The sequence below is a fragment of the Nipponia nippon genome, unplaced genomic scaffold, assembly GCF_047370975.1.
Source record: "Nipponia nippon isolate SJK-2023a ecotype South Korea unplaced genomic scaffold, ASM4737097v1 scaffold_6, whole genome shotgun sequence".
Classification (NCBI taxonomy): Eukaryota; Metazoa; Chordata; class Aves; order Pelecaniformes; family Threskiornithidae; genus Nipponia; species Nipponia nippon.
Genome location: NW_028262380.1, coordinates 26,788,677 through 26,802,568, shown reverse-complemented (window position 1 = coordinate 26,802,568; position 13,892 = coordinate 26,788,677). Strand labels below are relative to the sequence as shown.

General features: G+C 47.2%; 1 protein-coding gene across 13 annotated transcripts in view; it reads left to right on the top strand.

Annotated features, from left to right (window-relative positions):
* Positions 1–13,892, top strand: part of APBB2 (amyloid beta precursor protein binding family B member 2) — a 204,682-nt gene that overhangs the window by 3,521 nt on the left and 187,269 nt on the right. For 9 of the 13 annotated variants that reach the window (XM_087736248.1, XM_087736244.1, XM_087736247.1 and 6 more), the window contains exon 1: positions 10,659–10,764. The exons of 1 other annotated variant lie outside the window; for it this stretch is intronic. The gene's annotated coding sequence lies outside the window, so the exon portion shown is untranslated. Of the gene's footprint in view, positions 1–10,630; positions 10,765–13,892 lie in introns of those variants that run through there. 3 more of the 13 variants (XM_087736249.1, XM_087736242.1, XM_087736240.1) reach the window with 2 other exon arrangements.

Here is a 13,892-nt window from a genome sequence, read left to right as displayed (position 1 = left end):
TATACAGGGAGCCTGTGGGACCCAGTTCAGGTGTAGAGGTCTACAGTGGTGACACCAGCTTTCAGATGGATGAATCCAGTCTTAACTGCCTGATGATAAGAGAAGGATACATATATTTACCTTGCAGCTCACCATAATTAATGTTATGATACTGAATGATTGAGTATGCATTACGGCATACAGCAAGGACAGGCTAAAAGCCTGGTAGATATGTGGCTGTGAAACAAGACCGTTTCCTATCATCTGGCAACTAGTGTGTAGTTGCTAAGTGGAAAGCTGATAAAATACCGTCTTTATTTTCCACCGCTAACATTTTCCATGTTAATGTATTGGCACGTCTATGTCTGCATCATTGTAAAGGACAGATGTAAGGGAATTGCCCCCAACTGTGTTTGCATGTAGGTTGCACCAAGTGGAGAGAGAGAGATTATATTCTACTACTGCTCTACCACTATCACTGCTATCCAGCTATACCACCAAATGTATATAGCTTTTCCAAAATGAAAAATTGCTATTAGCTGAAGAAAGCCTTTCTCCCACATGAGATGCTGGAGAAAATCTTGTGTGTTGTGGGTTAACCAAAGTAGGCGGCTAAGCTCCACACAGCTGCTCGCTCACTCCTCCCCAGCAGGAGCGGGGAGAGAATGGGAAGGGCAAGAGTGAGAAAACCTGTGGGTTGAGATAAAGACAGTTTAATAAGCAAGGGGGGGGGGGGGGGGGAATAATAAAAAAAAAAACCCAAACCACCAAACAAGTGATGCAAAAAGCAGTCATTCACCACCAGCCAACCGATGCCCAGCCGGGCCCCGAGCCACAGCCCCCTGGAAAACTGCCTCCCCCCCCGCTTGTATTGCTGAGCATGACGCTATATGGTGTGGGATATCCCCTGGGTCAGCTGGGGTCAGCTGTCCTGGCTGTGTCCCTCCCAGCTTCTTGTGCACCCCCAGCCTACTGGCTGCAGGGACTGCCTGAGAAACAGAGAAGGCCTTGATGCTGTGCAAGCACTGCTCAGCAATAGCTAAACATTGATGTGTTATCAGCACTGCTTTGGTCACAGATCCAAATGCCAGCTGCTATGGAGAAAATTAACTCCATCCTGGCCAGAACCATTGTGTCACCAAACATAAAAGATGACAAACATATCTGAGGCCACTGCAGGGACGGTGGGTGTCAGGGATCGGTGTAAGGCAGTAACATCCCCCTTCTCTTCTGGTAAATTGTCTGGAGCACAGCAATAATTCCCGCGTGTGAGCAATCCAGCCTTTAATTAGAAGATCAGAGGGATCAAGAGGGCAAGCACAAATGACTGCTTTTCCTGGGTCCATGAAAGCTTTGAGGAGGAAGAGAGGTGTGTGTTTGTTTCTGAATTGCAGCCAGGTTAATTTAAATACTTCTGTGAGGAGTCCTGGTGACTGCAGCCCGGCGCTATGGGGCAACCTAAGTCCAGTTATCGCTCAGCACCTGGCTGTCGGCAGCTGCTGTCCAGGTCCATGGGCCAGGAGCTCCGGGCTAAAATGTCTCAAATGTCAAGCAGGAGTAAGACTGGGAAGTGAAAGAAATTCAAAGCAGCTCAGAGCTGAGTTGAGAACAGGGGAAAACCCCCAAATCTTTCTTTACTTAATGTAAAGGTTGGAAAAGTTATGTTCTCCTGTCCCTTTCTCCACCAGGAGGTGCTGTTTTGGCTAGGAGATGTAATGACTAAGGACTGCTGAGGTGGAGACATGCTGAAGGATGTGAACTCTGGGTTTGACCTGTGATGAAGCTCAGATGGAGAGGGGTAACACTGAAGCTATGCAGATAAAAAGGTCAGGCTTATGAGATGGGCTGCTTTGCCAAGGGCTGCCTTTGTGTGTATTGACTGCCAGCAATGACTCTGTAATTGCTCTGAGCTACAGCCAAGTCCTCCAGCATGTAAAAAACAAATGCTACAGAATGCAATGGCTCCTCTGGAAGTCTGTAGGTGGAAGTGTTAAAGTGCTAAAATGTAGCTTTGAAGGCCTGCCTTGAGAGTCTCAGTTCTGAAGAGTGTGGCCATGGTTTTCTTGAACTCAGATCTGTCTGGCAGGATGCTTAAGCTTCTTCACCTTGTTCCTCTGCAAAATCGTGTCCACCATATGGTGATGGTGTCTATCAGAGGCACAGCAATAGTATGCTCTGTTTCATGGTAGAACTAGGACAAACAGAGAGTGACGCCTTTCTCTTTCCACAAAGAAAGGCAGGAGGGATATAATTGTTGACAAGGGTGTCTTAGTTTCCAATGAAATTATATACTATCTGCTTTTACTCGATATGAAAGCTTGCAAGGCTTGTCTCAATGGATAAGGAAGACAGTGTATTGGCACCTGGGCAATCAGCATGTGTCTCCTTTCCTTCAAATGCTTTCTTTGGTGATGTTAGCAAGCCACCCTTTTTCCTCCACAGGCAGGAACAATCCATCTTTCTAGCCTAGTCTAGTAGAGGAGAACGCTCCCTCCTCCCTTCCTCTGTCTTTGTTTTGTTAATTTGTACATTCTTGGGATTAGTGCTTTTATCTAGAGAGGTAAAATATACATCTCAAGTAAGAGGACCTCATTTTGTGCAATGTTTTAGTGTAATACATGTAATAGCTAATAATAATGAATTCTAATTTTGATGTAGCACTTGGGTGATCTGCGATAAGGACTTAGATCCCTACTTATATTTTCATCCAGTCGATGCTTTCCTCAGACTAACAGGCACAAGAGAAAACAAGATGAGCCATATGAATTAACCTGCTGGTTGCGAGAGAATGAAATAGCAGCACTTGACCCTTGCGATAGACTCTTGTACAACACCGTGCCTCTTCCCAAGTGCTGTGTTGTGCCAGGCCATCCTGGGGTGACCCCAGCCCACTTCTCCCCTGCAGTCTTCAGTTGCTTCAGTCACAACTTAATTAGCAAACTCTATCCTTAGACTTGCTTTTGAATACTCGTCAGCCATACATAGCACCCAGAAAGCATTCACAGCCTCTCCTCTGGGACTGCTGGAAGTTTGTCTTAGGTAGGCTGAGTTTCTTGTGAAACAAAATAAAAGGCTGCTCCAAATCATCTCCTGAGCACTATCCACTCTTAAGCCAGAGGAGAGTAGGGTAAAAAGAGAAGAGAGCTGAGGAATGTTGTCAGTCAGTTGAAAGGATATCGAGACAGCGTCTCACTCGTACTTTTAAGGCGGTAGAGATGCACTTCCTCAGGTGTATGGGGTGCTGAGGGAAAGGCATGGGCCACCGCCCACGTAGCTCTTTACATCAGTGGTCTCCATCCTCAAGAATGAAACCTGTTCAGGGAAAGGACAGAATATATGCCTTAGGGAGCTGCTGAGGAGGGACCTAACTTCTGGACCAAGTCTGTTGTCACCTGTGGTCTCTTTACATGCTTGTGTGGCTTTGGTGTTTCTCAGGGGAATGTGATGAGCAAATGAAGAAATTGGCTTGCCTGCTGTTGGATGAAGAAGTGACAGGTAGGGCTCTGCCAGAAGGGAATAGCAAGAGCTTTTGTGTCTGTCACAAAAAAAAAAAAAGAGCTCTTCCTGCTTGCATGACAACAGAGGCACCTGTAGACAAGGACTCTCTGTGAAGGGGGTTTATTGTGAAATAAACACTCCTCCAGTCCAGCAGCACAAACCATCTTACACTATCTCCTGGAGGTCAGCTTATCTTCTTTTGGGGGGAGGGAAGAGGGATGGACAGTGATGGGGATTAGCCCAGATGTAAAAAGTATTCCTTCATACTGTCTTTTTTATGCAAATGGCAACCTTTAGCAGAATTTAAAGTAGTTGACACTTGAAATCAGTGAACAACAAAGCCACATCATAAAAAAAAAAAAAAAGCTGTTTAGCTAAGTCAGTCACAGAACCCTGAGAGATGCTTGCTTTGTTCCAGACATCTGACGAGGTCCTGTACTCTTGCTGTATCTTATTAGTCGTCTGGTGAAACGTTTCCATCTGATTTTTAAATACGTTTCCCCCCCCATCTATATAAATTCTGAAATAAGGTGTGCTCAGCTCAGCATGTTCTCTGAAAACTCTACTTCCGTAACAAAACCATCTTAGGTAGTACAAGCTACCCTGAACTTCTGTACATCAACAGGGACACGCGTACCACGATATTTACACCAACTTGTCCTAAAGGATTTACTTTCTCACCTACATGTGCACACTCTTGAGAAGTGTGGGGATTTTGTTTTTCATTAGAGAAGTGTCCTGAAGTAAAGCCTCAGCCGCAGACAATTTGTGAGAAGTTCAAGCATGGTTCTTCTGTTAGAGCTCCTTCACCTGGGGAGCGATGTTGGCACAGAGCTGCTGCCAGTCCAGTAAGTGAAGCCAAGAGCCCGAGGTCCCTGAATTGCCCTGAGACCTGCCTGCCTATCTAGTCCTGTCCTGAAGTGGGCTGGCAAAGACAGTGAGAAAGACATTTTCTGCATCTGAGCCAGTCCCAAACCACCTCCTCTTCATCACTCCTAGGGTCTATGGCATATCTCAGAGTTCCTAGCCACTCTATATACACGTACGTTTGGTGCAAAGGTCTGGCAGGCTGGTGATTCAGAAGTGACTCAGCAGCACAGCTCTGTCACTTGCCAGTGTCACCACGGTAGATGTAAAGCCTCGCAGACCTAGATCTGAGCTGCTCTTGCTTCTCCACTCTGTAACAGCGAGTAGAAGCATCAAATGGATCCCTTAGTCATGCTGGTGGAATTCAGTATATGCTTTTTAGCCGCTGAGATCTCCAAAGTCTTGCCTGTACCAATTCCTATGTTAATTACAAATTAACAGTAGCTATTCACTTGTACTTACAAGACAAGGCTTTGATTTCAAAATGTGTAAGAATGAGAGACTTAACCCCACATTAATAACCACTTTCCAGAAGTACATCTGGCAGAACGTAACCCTTAGTTAAGTTTTAGTTCTGTCACAAAGCGTTTTACACATGGTGACCACCCAGTGTATCACTAACGCGAAGCAGTTGGGTTGTGCTGCTCACACCAGCTGGGGGACGCAGCAGTGCAGGGGCCCAACCGCTCCGACGCTGCTGTGGATGTCGCCGGTGAAAGGTTATTAGTCTGGGCTCAACTGCAAGAAATTAACATTAAAAACACAGTGAAACAAGCTCAGTCGGGAAACATTGTCCCTTCCAGGCTTGCCTTTGCCCTGAGCCACTCTCAGAGCCTAACTCTACAGCGTGTCCTCTGTATCTCCAGAGGCTGGTCTCAGAGCATCAGCAGCAGCGAGAAGGGGAGGCTTTTCTCCCTCTCTGCTCCAGGAATTTTTCCACACTATTCAAGGAGGAGAGTATTTCCAACCCCCCCACCTTCAGAGAAATGTTTAGACAGTGTTTGTCACTGAGGGAGAAACTGTTTTTCTGAAGATCACTTTAACAAGCACTGTTTTGAAGTGTTTACCCAAAGCACATGTGGGAATGAAGAACACCATCGTTTGGGCCTTGAGCCTTATTGTTTTAGTGGAGGTGTTTAGCTTATGCATGTGCATGCTGAAACAAATCCCTGTCTCAGTGGAGAAAAATATTTAGATGGCCAGGGGAACAACACTATGGATCAGAAAAACAACGGGACTGTATCCCATTCTGCAGCTGCAAATATAAACGCCAAACACGCCGCTCTTTCCAGTGTATGTTTGTACACGTAGGGCAAAATTCCCATTGACTGCATTTGCAGCCTGGGCTTTTCTAGCTGTATTTAGGACATTAGACACTGGACTTTTGTTTCAGAGACAAAGCACTGGCCTTTGCTAACTGGCTGTTAGCAAACCTAGCATTTCCAACCTTCTCTTAGCTTTCTACACCTCTTAATTAATGTGTACTAGTGGATGTGAATGTGTATATATGCATATATAGCATATAAGCGGGCTAGCCATTCTGGCCCGAGACGTGGGTTTCCTGACTGCCTCACCAGGAGCTGTACTGCTGCACTGCCTCGGCCACCCGTCGGGAAGCAGAACCGGCAGCGCAGCACTTCCAGGGAAAGCTCCAAGGTGCGAGAGTACCAGGGCTGAAACACAGCAACTGCCGGCGGTGGAGAGGTGTTGGCCTAAAACTTCTAAGCTGTGCTTTATTTTGTGCTGTTTGAACAACTGCCTTCTCAAAAGACAGAAAAATTCTAGTCTCAAAGGCAAGTGGCATTCCAAAATCTCTGTTTCATATTCCTATTTCTCAGATGTAGAAAAATATTGGAGATCACACGTTTCAGTAGCCATCAGAAAGCAGGGCAATACTTCCCATTTTAAGCACCCAAGGCAAGAAAATCTAGCTACACCTTAGCTTTCCAAGTGTGAGCTATTCTCTTTATTTGACTACCTATACTTACTCTGTGGCAACTTCTGAGTGTTTTTGTCTGCCAGAGCTGCATAAAACAGTAAACGGAGTTTTCTGAAAAGTCAGCTCTGAAGGCACCTACTGCCTTCTAGCAGAGTGCCTAAGCAGCTGCTGGAGGATTTAGAAACTCTGCATTAATAGCAGCTTTTTCTTACAAACAGCAGCTTTCCCTCTCCTGGCCCCTCCAGCTACAAGGAAGTCCAAAATGGACTGTTCTCCTGCAGTGGTCACTGGGTATGTTCTCCTCTTTCAAATATTGTGATTGTTTGCAAGCCAACACAGTCAGCCTGCTTGCCTCCCCCAGAACTTGCCTGTCATGATAAAAAAAAATGGAGCTGCCCCTGTCTGGATGAGTGGGTGGGCTTGGTAAGCGCATCATGTAATCAGGGAGTTTATATGCCGGGGGGCCACACCAGGCCACTTTTCCTTCACCTCACCCATAGGAAAACCCAATATACTGCTGTGTAACAGGCAGGGAAAGGAGAGATCAGAGAACTGCATCTACTCAGATGTCAAAGAGATCATTTATAACTTAATTTACAACTATTCCTGGATGCAAGGCTTTGCATTCCTGAAGGGCTAGAAAGAAACTTTGAAATTATCATTCCACCTTGCTTGGCATGTCAAGAAATCAGCAAACTGCTGGCCTGCAAATTGCTCTGGATTGCACTTGTACCCATGCAGCCTTCATTAATGTAGTGGTCACGTGCCCGAGACGGCTAATGCAGTGGATGGGAGAGGGCTCCATGAGTGTAACAGGAGGCCTTGATTTAGTTCCTGGCTTGATTAAACTACTGGAGTAATCTTATCTGAGACTGATGTCTCGTGGTCTTTGCTTCTCCATAAATAACACAAGGAAGTTCCTCCATGGCAGAATTAGTCTTTCACTGTATGCCTGCCCAGGGAGCACTAATGAGACAGGAACTCAGAACAACAGGAGCAATACTTGCTTTCGCACAGGTCCCGGGAAGCAATGCGTCCGGGGGACTGAACCCTCCGAGCATGTTCAAGCCTGTAATGAAAAATTATATGCCACAAGTTTAATTCTTAAATCTCCTAGTTGCATGTGTAATGCGCGTGGTGTTTTTCGTTCTTTCTGGAAAATTATTTGATGCAGTATTTTAAGATGGAGCCTTACTGTCACAGCGAGTTGTGTGAATATGTTAGAGAAACAGTCCCAAAGAAAATTACCATTCTTCTATAACCGAATTTTCCTAATTAAATTTCTATGTTAAGCTTGGGTTTAGGATCAATATATTCAGGAAAAGGTTATTTGATGGTGTAGGTTCCTGTGAAATGTGAAAGTACAGTTGCACCACTAGATGGTAGCCTTGCTTATTCCATAGTCACCTCTTTTCTACTTTCCTCTGCAGCAAGAAACAGTTTCTCAAGACAAGGGATCAGGGTGGACTTTAACTATCCCCCTACATGGGCTAACCCTCAAGCAAGAAGCTGGTCTACAGAAGAAAGCAGGGAAAGAAACGATGACCTTCCCCTGGGAGAGCATGGGGGGGCACAGTCGGTCCCGAAGCAGGGTCTGCAGACCCGTGCGGTGTGGAGGAAGGTGGGGTGCGGAGGGTTACTTGCCAGTGGAGACTCCGAAGGGCAGTCATTCCTCGTGCCAAAGTCGGGTGGACTTTGACCAAAATAAATTTGCAGTCATAGTTCAAACAGAGAAACAGCAAGATGATGATGAAATGATTTTGGTATGAGCTGATAATATGGAAAGGCCTCTTTTTTTTTTCCTGTTATGTTTATAAACACCGTTTCACGAGATGCTTGTGTCGTGTGTACGGAGGCAGTAAGTGCTCTGTGTCAATTCCTGAAGGCCACAACTGCAGGAACTATTTCACTGTCCTTGGAAAGTTAACACATCGGATTGTTCTAAACCAAGAGATCTATATTTGATGAGACTGGCTGAGCCTATGCAAGCAGTACATCCACCTGGAAATGTTTCTGAGAAGTCTGAGTGCATTGAGCAGCTGTCCATTTAGAATGTATATGAAAATCCTTATTTAGTTTCCCCAGCGCTTCATTTTTATGACCCTGCTTACTACACTGCAATCCAAAGTGCATTATATAGATTATTTAACTAAATGTTAATCATAATTTTAACCGCATAGCGAAAACCACAATGCAGTGCTTTTACACTTCTCATCAAAGGAACGTAAATTTATGAGTATCTTGCCTGGCCATTTCTGTCAGGGAAATATATTAATAGGCTATTCACTAATAATCTCGGGTAACCCAATAGTTGTCTTGCATCTCTCCAATAGATAAAGTGGAAGTTCCAGGGAGAGGGGTCTGCTCCAGTATGCCATCAAGGCGTAAAAGCTTTCCCTCCTGCTGGATGAAGTGCTTTGCTGAAGAGGGAAGCACCCCGATTTGCGAACGCTGGAATTTGATGAATCACCTTTGGATGTCTCAGGAGGTCGTAGGTCCTTCTGGAACTGATCGTGATGACATGTTTCTATTATAGATCATTAGAACTATCTGGAGGCGTTTTTTGGAGCTTCGTCATAGTTCTGGATCTAAAACTATCAATTAAAATGCGAGTTTTAGCTTTTAAAAGTGTTGCTTTTTTTAAACAAATTAGAAGATTAAATCACGTCCAATTCTAAGACAAATGGAAAAATGTGGATACCACTAAAAAACAATACATTTAAGAGTAAGTTATTAAGTATTAATTTCCAGGTGCTTTGCTCTGAGTTATTACATCTTTGCCTAATTGTTTTTTCTTCTTGTTCATCACTGTAGTGCTTATAATTGCAAATTTTTTTTTTCTGTTCTTTAGGCTGGTGGATGTCAGTATGATCTTCTAAAACCATAAATATTTCTAATTAAAGGTGCTATATTCCTATTCATCTTAATGATCTCTTTAATTGTGCTCAGTTCATGAGCGTTCTGTGGTTATCAGCAGCATAGTTGTAAAGCCAGGGAACAGAATACTGAACAAGGTTCTGGAATGCATAGGAAAAATCATCCCTTCCAGATAAACAGATTTGCCATTATAAACGGTGTGATAAATTTTAAGTAGACTTGGGCACTTCAATAGGATTGCTAAATGTGTTTTTGCTTAAGAGAAAATGAGACTGGCTATTTCATTATTGTAATAGTTTTCTTTGACCTCCTTGTGTCTTGGGTCACTCCAATACGGCACTGTGTTTTACTGCTGATTGTTTTGCGTCTGTTGTTCTGCAGACTGCGTAAGATTGTTGGAAGGTGTAGGAGTAAAAGGTACATGCTTTCCACTGAGCTACCATCCCATGTTAATTTTTTTGCTTCAGCAAGGAGCAGTGTCTTCCCCTCTAATCTCAACAGCCTATCTTGACAGAACAGACAAAATCGCCCATTTTTGGAAGGCTTTGAACAGAAGGATCTTCCCATGGGTGCGCTCTTTTAAGCCTCGCTACTAACTGTCCGGGACAGTGCTGTGATTCTCCACTCATTCATCTCAAGATGTGCCTAAGATGTCCACTCTCAGCCTTACTCTATGGTACTGCAAGTGTGAGGTTTCCAAGGCTGGTCCCTTTACTTGTTTGTTTTCCGCATGTGAGAACACCCCGTTTCTTCCCGTCCATGCTGGCTAGGTAACTCTTGAAGCCCACCGCAACACGGCTGCCTGCAGCGCTACGCTTGGAGTCAAGCACCCTCCGTCAGTCCCCGACTAGAGGGGCTGGCCGACATTCGTCGCCACGCGGGTGTTCAACCCACCGCCACCCTGCTACTGGAGTCCGTATCCAGCGCGAAAACCAACCCATCCTTCTCGGTGGGCTTCCAGCCCTACTTGGGTACCTAGCTCTCTGGCTCTCGTTATTGCTGCAGGAGCCCTGGGACGCAGCAGGTGGCATTTCGGGAGCGTAATTGCTACCGCCTCACCTCGATCAGGGTATTGCTGCATTTGCCAACACCAGCCTGAGCCCGACTCTTCTTTTTTCCCCTAAGGAAAAAAAAGATTTTTCATTTTTTTCAGGGGTACACCTGCCCCCACGCATAAACCCTACCCCTTCGCCCACGGACGGCTGCTCTGGAAGCTACCGACGAGCCGCTGACTAAAAGCCCCCGGCGCCGCAGCGCTGAGGGGGCACCGGCCACGGCGGGAGCGGAGGCGGGGGGCCGCACCTCGCACCCCGGCGCGGCGGCGGGCACACAACATGGCGCCGCGCCGCAGGTTCCCCCCCCGCCGCCTCGCCTCGCCTCGCCTCGCCCCGCCCGCCCGGGCCCCTGCGGGCCGCGGCTCTGGGCGGTGGCCGGGGCGGAGGGAGAGGAGGGGCGGCGGCGGCCGGCGGCCGGAATCGTTTCCTGGGTAAGCGCAGCGGGCTGGGAAGCGTTTCCGGAAGGCTGGCCGCATCCCGCAGCGGGCTACGGACGCCGCCGGGGCGGGCGGCGCAGCGCGGAGCGGAGCGGCGCGGCGCGGCGGGCAGGTGCGCTCCGCGGCCGAGCCGGGAGGGAAGGAGGGCAGGGCCGGGCAGCGCCGGTGCGAGCGGGCGGGAGGCCGGGGGAGAGTCCCGCCGCCCTCGCCCGCGGCGGCCCCGGCGCATCCCGGCCGCGGGCGTGCGGGGCCGGGGGCGGCCTGCGGCTGCCGGTGCCGCCGCCAGCTCCGCCGCCCCGCTCCCGCCGCTGTCCCCGGCCGCGGAGGAGGGCTGCGGTGCTGCCGCTGCTGCGGGGAACCGGCCGGAGCGGCCGTGCCAGCGGGGGCTCGCCTCCGGCGGGCGGCGAGCGGGAACGGCGACCGGGCTTGTTCTGCTGGGGGTGCGTGTGTGTGCCTGTGAGGTGAAAAAGCATGAAAAGTGGCAAAAGCGCCTGTAGAAGTAGCTGGGTTTTTTGGGTTGTTGTTTTTTTTTTTTTTGGTGATTATTAGAGTGGATTTTGCGAGTTCAGCTCTGTGGTTAAATCGTACTTGAGGATTGCACGCGGGGTTGCAAATGGGAGTGTGCAAAAATACCGTACGTGGAGGAAAACCCCGTTTCTTCCCACCTGAAGTTCTCGGGAATTCGCTTGGGTCCCATGACAGCAACGGAGCTACTTCTAGTTGCAGCTAGATAGGGAATGGTTTCAGGCAGATAAAATAAGGTGGAAAGTGTAACGGTTTGTGTTTGTACTTCATTGCTTTGCCTGCTCGTTTGTAATGTTTTATAGTTATTGGCTGGGCTCCTGCTTGCTAGGCAGGATAAGTGCAGTTTTGCGCTTTAAACACAAAATAACTAAAACCAAGAAAAAAACCAAACCCAAACCCAGACCTGCACTGGTGATGGACTGGTAGACTTTGTGCGTTGTGGATGCTGTTGGTAGCCGCACGGGATAACGGTACCTGCGGTAAGTTGTGCAGGATAACAGTATCTGTAGCAAGTTACAGTGCTTCACCCAAGATCTGCCCTGTTGCCCAGAAGCTGAGGTGCGGGTTTCTGCTGAGCTGCTGCAGGCTTGCTGTGTCCTCTGGCTCACCAGTGTCTTCCTCCAGTTTGTTCCAGATCCGACATGTCATCATCCTGCCATCTCATGCTCTGGTACTTTCTGAAAGCTTGAACGAGTGGTCTGTCTTGTGTTTAAAACTATTTTCTCCCTGCATAACTGCATTTGGTTAAAATAAGTGTGCAGATGTCTTGGCACTTAAAGGGAGAGACATCCTCTTACGGTGACCTTGGGACAAAATCTTGGCTGATTAACTGCCTTGCGTGGAACAGCCATGCTGAGTGTGGGTATTTTTGTTCTTCCTTTACAGCGATGAGTGTTTGATGGAATACTTCTTGGCTTGTATTTTGGGGGTTTTTGGCCACTTAAGGGAAATCAGGGTTTGGAGAGGACTCTTCAGGAGGAAGAATAGTTTTACTGTGTGTTATGAAGAATACACGACTTGGTGGTAACAAGGAGAAAGATTCTTGGCTGTGAAGCAGCATGAGTGAATGTGCCCTTCCCAGTGAAGGAGGCATCTGAGCAGTAGATCACAACAGTGAGGGAGAGGGGATGCATGACTTGGAAACCTGGATTATTTCTTTTGTTTTTCAGTTCTACAGCTATGTCAGGAACAGTGACAAAAATGGTCGTTTTTTGGTGGGGCGCTGGGTGGACTCTGCTGTGCCCTTGGCCAGGAGGGATGGTGACTTCCTTGGGAAATGCCTGAGGAGCCTAGAGAGGGCTGCTGTAGGGTTTGCCCTGAAAAGAGTGGTGACTTCGGGAGCTAGTTAGGAAGGAATTTGAGGACTTGAGATTACCTACTGTAAGGAATTTTTTTTTAGTAGAGGCTGTGAAAAACTAAAATGAATCCTGATAGTTGGTAGGTAATCAACTGATCACATCTCTGTCATCTGTCAGATGGCAGATCTGTGCACTTTGGAAGCTCTGACCTAGGATGTGCAGTCGCTCTCGAACAAATCATCCATGCTGAAAACAAAGTATACCATATGGACATCCCTTGCTGGTAGAAGACGAGGTCTTGCCTTTGTTCCCTGCTGCAAGCAAGGAGCTCTGCTGGTGGGAACAGCAGAGCAGGAGATGTGCTGGGTGCGTTAGCTCGTCGCCAACCAAGCTGCTGCTGTCCTGCTGCCGTGGAGAAAGTAAAGGCGATGGTGGAGTGTGTTAGGCCAGGACACTGGCAGGAGGGGTGGTGGGATGGGTGCGAGCTCCTGGGGAGGGCCAGGCGCAGGTCCTCTCACCCGTGCTGCAGGTGGGAGAGGTGCAGAGAGGGGCTGGGGGAAAGAAATGCCAGTTTTTCCGGAGGAGATGAGGAAAGCCTGGCTTGTTTAGCCTAGCAAATGAGGCCTGAGAGAGGATATGACTGCAATCTGCAAATACAGCAGGGATATAAACACTAGAAAGGGAGAGGAGCTATTTAAGCTAAAGAACAATGTTGGCACAAGAACAAATGGATGTAAACTGGCGTGAATAAACTTAAGCTGGAATTTAGACAGTTTCTTCCTTAAATGGAGTGAGGTTCTAGAACAACCTTCAAATGGGAGAAGTGGGAGCAAGCCCCCTAACTGGCTCTTGAGGAGGTACTGAGGACATTTGTATCGTGTGCTTGGCTGTGGCGGTAGGCGATGAGGCTTGGTGGCTCAGGAAAAGCTTTTCCGTACGTCTGAGTTAACTGAATATAGATTTTTTTTGCACTAGTGTTTCTTTATTTTTAAAATCTGACATTCAAAACCGGCATAAAAATAAAATGCTTGCTTTACAATTTGTATCGCTACTTAGAAAGGGTTGCGATGTGCTTAGTGGCCACTTTCTGAAAGGTTTTGCAAGTTAGTTTTTTTTTCCCCCCTCCAAAATAAGAAGTGTTGGCTTACAGCTGCATCTAATTGTGTGGAAATTCCTTTTTCTTTAGGTAAAAACTGTGCAAAAGGAGACTATATGTTGGGGGGTGTGTGTGAGCTGTCTGAGCTTATTATCCTTCAGGTTAAAAAAATGAACTGCAGAAAACCTTTTTTTTTTTTTTTTTTTTTCTTCCTATTGAAGTAATTCATAAATCCTCTCAAAAAAGGAGTTTTTGGGGGGCTGTACAGCAGCCCCAGATGGTATGAACTGAGAACAGCGCTCCAAGCTAGGCTGTGACTGG